Source organism: Cynara cardunculus (assembly GCF_001531365.2).
Source record: "Cynara cardunculus var. scolymus isolate 2C chromosome LG 12, CcrdV1, whole genome shotgun sequence".
Taxonomy (NCBI): Eukaryota; Viridiplantae; Streptophyta; class Magnoliopsida; order Asterales; family Asteraceae; genus Cynara; species Cynara cardunculus.
Window position 1 is genome coordinate 31,207,808 of NC_037539.1, and position 8,747 is coordinate 31,216,554.

General features: G+C 38.1%; 1 long non-coding RNA gene across 1 annotated transcript; it reads left to right on the plus strand.

Moving 5' to 3' along the window:
- LOC112522427 lies at positions 1-1,167 on the plus strand. Its single transcript, XR_003070185.1, has 4 exons — positions 1-23; positions 528-607; positions 774-831; positions 1,062-1,167. It is a non-coding gene; the product is annotated as an uncharacterized LOC112522427 (long non-coding RNA).
- Positions 1,168-8,747: the final 7,580 nt, after the last annotated feature.

Genomic DNA, 8,747 nt, shown 5'->3' on the forward strand with positions numbered 1-8,747 from the left:
GGTTTACGGCTTGAGGATTCATCGTAAGCGACTTTGAGTTTGTCTTCGTATCTTCATTTTCATTTCTACTACTTGGTTTGCCTTGTTATGTTTATAATGTAAAATTAGGTTTGCTTTGGTTAGATGATTGACTGATTTGTATTCGGTGGCTCTGGTTTATTACAATTGATCATCAAAGAATCTTATTCTGGAAAATTTCTTTCTACTGATGAATTAGGATTTTTTATAATGTTCATCATTTAATTTCCTTGCTCATGTACTTGAAAACAGACTCAAAAGCTACGGTTTAGTATAATAGATGATTATATGTCCATATTTTGAGCTTTTAGATATCATTTTTTGGTTAAATATAATATCTAACTATATATACATACATGACTCTTTTATCATTGGATCAACATATGATTATATGTGCTTATTTTGAGCTTTTGGAATATGGTCTTGGCAACTTAAAGTTCACATATTTTTCACAGTTAATGCATAAGTGGAGTTCTAGACTTTATTTTTTATTAAGTTCTTTAATGCAGACAGATTCATTGGTTGAGATGAGTTTTCACATACCCAATTCCAACATTCAGTTTGTTGGGGATGAAAACAAGTCTTATGGGTAAGTCTTTTTTTTCTTTCTGGTGGTAGTTGGAAATTTGAGCCAGTTTTTGACTTACAGATCATATAACCATGCTCTTGCATTCAAGTTTAAGGATGTTGAATTAGTCAACTGTGTTTAAGTCTTAGATATATGGGCATAACCAAGTTTAAGGCTCTTGCATCAGATGGTTTCCGGTGGAGAAAATATGGGCAGAAAGTTGTGAAGGGAAATCCTTATCCAAGGTCATATATTTATATATCCTTCATTAGATATACATTAGATACGTGGTCAAGTTTGCGTACATCTTACTCTCAACCCCACTTCCAAGCGGGACATACTGGATTCGTTTCGCTTGGTTTAGACTTTAGATGCGTCATTTATTGTTCAAATTATACATACATATATATATATATATATATATATATCTTTGGAGATTAAGTCTAACATCAGAAAATGTTGTGTTTAAGTGCAGAAGTTACTACAGATGCACTGGTGTTAAGTGCAATGTTCGGAAACATGTGGAAAGAGCATCAAATGATCCAAGTGTTTTCATCACTACATATGAAGGTAAACTACATATAAAGGTAAACTATATATATATATATATATATATATATATATATATCTTTCTTGATGTCAATTTTAAAGTTAATGATCAAGGCAATCTCTCTGTCTTGGGTGATGCAATATTTTGCTTTTCTTGTTAAACTTAATCTAGCAACAGTTGTGGGCACCTGGAACATAATCCTCTATTTCATTTTTTCCATTAGCCTTGTGTATTTAATACTCCTATGATAGTATCCATGTTTAGGGACTCCAATATGTTAAACAGTTAAACGTGCAGTAACCACTGCTTTTCTTCTTATTCTATTAGAGTTGTTGTCAAAGAATTATATGATCAGCTTACTAGCTCTCTTCATAACTAGCAAAGTGAAATCTTAAGCATAATAAAGACTTGCACAAATCAATAAGAAAACTATAACAGATCAACCATAAGTACAAAGACTCATTTTTTCTGTTTTAGTGCTTTAGGCTGCTTGCTATTCATACGATGTCCAAGTTCATGAAAACCCCAGTTGTAATCATGGTATGGTGCCACCTGTAGTGGCTATGGATTAATGTAACTAGGACCAGGTGATTGGTTAAACTCCACTGAGTAGCTCTCAGGTGGCACAACTACATAGTTTGGTTCATGAGTTGAAGCTGTTGTAATCCTTTTGAACATAACATGCCTATTTTGATTTAAACCACATGAACATGCCTAAGTTGAAACCCATTTTAAGCTGTTACTCACAACCACTTTCTCCCCCCCCCCCAACATGACTTTGAGAGGGTAATATTGGCTTTGGTTTGGTTTAGAGCATGCAATTGTTGTTCCTCTTGTTATAAATCATTTTCTGCATAACGGTCTTTTGTTGATTTAGATGGAGTATTGATTTTTCCTATTGTGAATGAAGTTCTTGATCTAGTTCAGTTTTTGCATCTTACCGATAGTTGATTATGATGAATGGTGATGTAAGATGTTTATTGTTATTGTATAGATTTTCGGCTCAATTTTTTGTTTCGTTTTAGTGTTTATAAGTTTTTGCCCGATTCTCTGTTAAATAGCAACTCATTTGATCTTTAGAAGGATATTTTAGTAATGGAGGGAGTGTAGATTTATCCAGCAATTCTTGATATGTTATATGTGATATGAAACATGTCCCCTTACTCTACCTTATGTTGAATATATTAAAGGTTTAAAGTGCTGGGATCAGACAAGTATCATACGAACACACACACACACACTCAGTTCTCACCAACTGTAACAATCAAGAACACAAGAATTTAAGGTGGTTCAGTCTAATCTGACCTACATCCACACACATGTAACTAGGAGTGTTTATTTCTTCTATGTAGTGTGTATTTTACAAATACAGAGTAATCTCTTATATAGAGATGGAAATGTTAACAGGTCAAAGAAAGGAACCATAAAGCATGCCATAAAATATGGCTGTCCATCAACCACACAAAACATGGTCCTTAAACACTGGCTTCTTGTTTTCTGGCACTACCTTTTTGACCAGCCTAATAAGTGGCTTCACACGCAACAATCTCCCATTTGAAGCCACAGAACAATCTTCACCTGTGCTTCAACTGTGTATCTGTATTTCTGTAAAAAATATAGCTCCTTCCTAGTTACCCTGGCCTTCTCTTCAATTAACCTGAAGGCCAGTTGAAGTTATGCAAAGCTTCAACTTCTCTAAGGTAACAACCTTAGTCAACATATCAGCTGGATTTTTAGTTCCTTTTATCTTCTTCAACTTCAGAGTGTCATCATTAATTTTTCCTTTGATGAAGTGATATCTCAGCTGTATGTGCTTTGTCTTCGAGAAAGTTTTTCAACCATATAAGCTCTTTGCTTGCTTCAGCAACTGCCATATACTCTGCTTTTATGGTTGAAAGGGCAACACTTTTCTGGAGTTTAGACATCCAACTCACTGCAGTGCCTCCCACTGTAAAGACATACCCTGTGGTGCTTTTGTATGACTCTTTACAACCACCAAGGTCTGCATCTGCATAACCCTTCAGAATGACATCTTTCCTCTTAAAATACAATGCCATCTTTTTGAAGTTCCCTTTAAGTATCTTAACAACCATTTAACTGCTTCCCAATGTTCTCTCCCCGGATTGGATATAAAACGACTAACAACCCCCACAGCATGAGTTATATCTGGTCTCGTGCATACCATTGCATACATGAGGCTACCAACTGCAGATGCATAAGGAACTTTAGCCATTTCTTTCTTGTCTTCATCTGATTTGGGTGACTGAACTTTAGAAAGCTTAAAGTGACTAACCAAAGGTGTGCTTCTGATCTTGGCATCTTTAAGGTTGAATTTCTCTAACACTTTCTCAATGTATTTCTCTTGAGATAGTGTTAAAGAACCATCTTTGTTTCTGAAAATACTCATCCCGAGTATTTGGTTTGCAGCTCCTAAGTCTTTCATTTTGAACTCTTCAGACATTTGCCTCTTTAACTTCTTGATCTCTGACATGTCTGAACTGGCAATCAACATATCATCTACATAGAGTAGTAGAATGATATAAGAACCCTTAAACTTCTTGATGTAACAACAATGGTCATTGTCACATCTCTTGTAACCAATCCTTCCCATAAAGTTATCAAACTTTAAGTACCATTGTCTGGGCGCTTGTTTCAGACCATACAAACTCTTCTTAAGTTTACACACCAAGTTTTCTTTGCCTTTAACCTGAAAACCTTCTGRTTGTGTCATGTAAATGTCTTCATGTAGGTCACCATGTAGAAAAGATGTATTGACATCTAGCTGCTCTAGATGCAAGCCTTCTGCTGCTATAATACTGAGAACAAGCCGGATGGTAGTCATCTTCACCACTGGAGAGAAAATTTCATTGAAATCAATTCCCTCTTTCTGTTGAAACCTCTTGACTACTAATCTGGCTTTGTACTGTTTAGTACCATCATGTTCATCCTTGACCCTGAAAACCCATTTGTTCTGAAGAGCCTTCTTTCCAGATGGAAGCTTCGTTAGAAGCCAGGTCTTGTTCTTCTCAAGCGACTTCATTTCATCTTTCATTGCTAGCTCCCAATGCAATGAGTCTTTCAACCTCATAGCTTCAGAGTAACACTCGGGTTCACCATTTTCTGTCAGGAGAATGTAGTTGACAGATGGTGAATATCTTTCTGGTGGTCTGGTGACTCTGGAAGATCTTCTTGGTTGAACTTGAGGTGTGACTGGGGATTCTGGAGTTGGAGGACTGGTTTCTTCATCTTCAGAATCATTACTGGAATTATCCCCTGAGCTCCCACTGTCAGTTGAATCATCCCCAGATTCAGGGATTTCGACTAAAGCTTCTTTCTTCTTTTCATCACCTTCAAACTCAACATATTTCTTCTGAACTTCTGGACTTTCGTTGTTTCTGTCTTTGTATAACTCAGTTTCGTTAAAGGTGACGTTCTTGCTTCGGATTAGCTTTCTGTTTTCACTATCCCAAAGCCTGTAACCCATTTSKTCTGACCCATAAYCAATGAATGTGCACTTCTTGGTCTTTGAATCAAGTTTATCCCTGTCACCATCATTTAACAAACTGTAAGCACTACAGCCAAAGACTTTCAGGTGTTTGAGACTTACTTCCTTCCTTTGACACATTTCTTCTGGTAATTTAAAATCCAAGGGAACACACGGTGAACGGTTGATCAAGTAGGCTGCAGTGTTAACTGCATCGGCCCAGAATGTCTTAGGTAAATCGGCATTCAACCTTATGCTCCTAGCCCTGTCATTCAGAGTTCTATTCATTCTTTCAGCTACACCATTCTGTTGAGGGGTTCCTGGGACCGTTTTGATCATCTTTATCCCTTACTTGGCACAATAGTTGACAAACTCCTTGCTTATGTATTCACCACCATTATCCGACTTCAGGCATTTTACCTTCAAATCAGTTTCATTTTCAACAGCAAATTTCCATATCTTAAAAGTATCAAATACATCAGATTTATTTTTAAGAAAATAGACCCATACCTTGCGTGTTGAGTCATCGATAAAGGTTACATAGTAGTTTTTGCCTCCTAGAGATGAAACTGGTGTTGGCCCAAATACATCCGAGTGAACAAGCTCCAACTTCTGAGCTTTTGGTGTCTTCCCTGTCTTYRCAAAASTAACCCGCTTTTGTTTCCCGAGAACACAGGATTCACAAAATTCAGTTTCGACTTTCTTCAAGTCTGGAAACTTCCCTTTCTGAGCCAACATCTTCAATCCCTTATCGCTCATGTGTCCAAGTCGTTGGTGCCATAAATTTGATGGACTCGGATTGGTGGTTATGGTATGAACACCATCACAAGGTATCTCAACCATGTATAGAGTGTCTTTCTTCTTTCCTTTGGCAATCACCAAGTTGCCTTTGATCACTTTCCATTGTCCACCCCAAAGTGAACATTAAGCCCTTCATCGTCCAACTTACCAACTGAAATCAACTTCCTCCTCAAGTTTGGAATAACCCTGACATCTTTCAATGTCCAGGTGGTCCCATGGAGGTCTTCAAATCTACGTCTCCAATACCCGTAATATCAAGCACTTGATCATCGGCCAAACAAACTTTGCCAAGATTACCTGTTTTTGCAGGTTATTGACCATTTCTGGGCATGAGACAGCATGGAAAGAAGCACCCGAATCCATAATCCAGGATTCTACTGAATTTTCAACACAACATATGAGAAAATCTCCTGATTCTTCAGAGGATATATTGTTTACTTCTTTCTTTGTAGCTTGTGGTTTTGGGCATTGGCTTCTAAAGTGACCTTTTTCTTTGCAGTTCCAACATTCAATATCCTTTCGGTTCTTGGACTGCCCCCTTATTCTGGATTTTGACCTGCCTCGATTTTGTCCCCTATCATTCCTTCTTCCTCTACTTTCTGTATGTAACAGAGAACTAGAACCGGAAGATTCTCCATTACTTCTTCTTCTAATGTCTTCATTTAAAATCAAGTCACGAATGCTATCAAACGTTAGCTTAGTAGTACCGGATGCACTACTAACGACTGTGACTGTGCCTGACCAACTGTCGGGGAAAGATGATAAAAGAAGAAGAGCTTGTACTTCATCTTCAAACTTTATTTCAACAGAGGCTAAATGAGAGATAATCGAGTTGAACTCGTTTATGTGAGTGGCAACCGACATACCTTCCTTCATCTTGGTGTTAATCAATTGTCGGATGAGAAACACTTTGTTTGAAGCGGATGGTTTCTCATACATATTGGACAAACCTTTCAATACACCGTACGTAGTTGTTTCATTGACAATGTTATACGCAACACTCTTTGCCAAAGAAAGCCTAACCACCCCCAAAGCTTGTCTGTCCAACAACTTCCATTCTTCATCGAACATGTCAACCGGTTGTTCGCCCAACATAGGTAAATGCAAACTTTTCTGATACAACAAATCTTCAATTTGTATTTTCCAAAACCCATAATCACTACCATCAAACTTGTCAATCTTGATCTTACTGTCCTCTGCCATTTTAGCAAACAAATTACCAAATTGCTACTAACCAAACAGGTTCGTACTGCAAAATGGCATTTATACGAGCGGAAGCAATAAAATAGAAACACGAGACTTTTCTATTTCACGTTCTACCAGAAGGCAGCAGCTGCTGCGAAGAGAGGGGGTAAGGCGGCAACGGCGGCGACTTCAGACGGCGGCAGCGACGACTTCAGACGGCGGCAGCGGCGACTTCAGACGGCGGCAGCGGCGGCGGCTTCAGACGGCGGCGGCGGCCGGTGCAATGAACGGGAGCTGGTGGTGATGGCATCCACACCCTAGTCTTGATTTCTTCCAACAGGTAAGTTCCTTCACCTTCTCTGTTCGTATGTATCAATAGAGAGCCAAAGCTCTGATACCAGTTGTTGGGATCAGACAAGTATCATACGAACACACACACACACACACTCAGTTCTCACCAACTGTAACAATCAAGAACACAAGAATTTAAGGTGGTTCAGTCTAATCTGACCTACGTCTACACACAGGTAACTAGGAGTGTTTATTTCTTCTATGTAGTGTGTATTTTACAAATACAGAGTAATCTCTTATATAGAGATGGAAATGTTAACAGGTCAAAGAAAGGAACCATAAAGCATGCCATAAAATATGGCTGTCCATCAACCACACAAAACATGGTCCTTAAACACTGGCTTCTTGTTTTCTGGCACTACCTTTTTGACCAGCCTAATAAGTGGCTTCACACGCAACATAAAGAATGATTTGTTTCCTGAAATCTTAAGAGACGAGGCAGCAGCAAGACTTATTCTACCGTGGTAAGAGCCATTGCCATCACTTACCGGGTAAGACTCTCAGTCATTGCCTCGTTCTTACCGGGTAAGATATTTTGTTCTTACCATATTCATCTGGTAAGGTAATATAACTTGGTAAGCACTTACTCAAGTAAGCATTTGATAAACGACCACGTAGAGAAAACCATACATTTTAATGGTGTCCTACTTAAACATCTTTTCAAGTAATCATCTTGTGCAGAAAATAACAACCAAATAGCTCTGTTGAACTACTCCTTAAACATCTTCTTAAACCTGTTGAACTATTGGTTCAATAACCAACTCATTCTGTGGTGCCTGGGTTGTTGGTCTTTGATCTGGCCCACATTCTACCACAATGATACTTTCTCTTTGGTCCATCTATGCTTCCATTTTCCTTTTCTCCTTGGATGATGCCTCTCTTTGGGTTTTTTTTTATCAAAGCCTCAAGGATATTTACATGTTGCTATTTAAAGAGAAGCAGTAACATACATACCTAATACTTACCGTTGTATATATATAAATCTATATATACTTAAATACCTGTTTTTAGGTATAATATGTTCATCATGCCCCTTTCAAACTTATGGTACCATGAGATACATTAATCTGTCCATTATCAAGATCTACCTTCTTTGGTGCAATAATGTAGTGAATAACCATGCTTGAATGTATCTGTGTGCCTGCTGTTGCAATGCATACATACATACATACCCCTGTGTGCACATACATACCCCCGTGCCTGTTGCAATGCATACGTACCCTTGTGTGCCTGTTGTTGCAATGCATACATACCCCTGCTGTTTTGTTTCAACCGTAAACTGTTTTGTGCTGCTGTTTTTTTTCAACAATAAATTGTTTTGTCCTGTTGTTTTGTTTCAACTGTTTTGTCCTGCTATTTTGTGCAACCTTTTAAGCCTATTATTTTGATATTAATTATGCGGCTATCTGAATAGTAGAATTTCATTTGTGTAAGATGGTTATGCATGCAGTTTGGATTATTGGATCCACTTGAACATCAATTTAATTTCATTATCGTTTCGGTTTGTTGATCTCTAAAATGGCATTTGAACTTTGTGATGTATTTACGGTTCTTAAGATAAATGATTGCATTTTGATACCTCTTCCTGTGTGTGTAGATTGCTTTTATTCTGCAGCAAGAAAATCTTATTAAAATCAACTATGTCCAAACAGCAGCTGTAGCCAAACAGCAGCTGTCCAAACAGCTGCTGTCCAAGCAGCCGTTGCGGCCAAAAAGCTGCTGCGGCCAAACAACAGCCCGTGAAGAAGCTGTCCAACAGCAAAAGGCCGAGGCAGCAGTCACGTTCTACT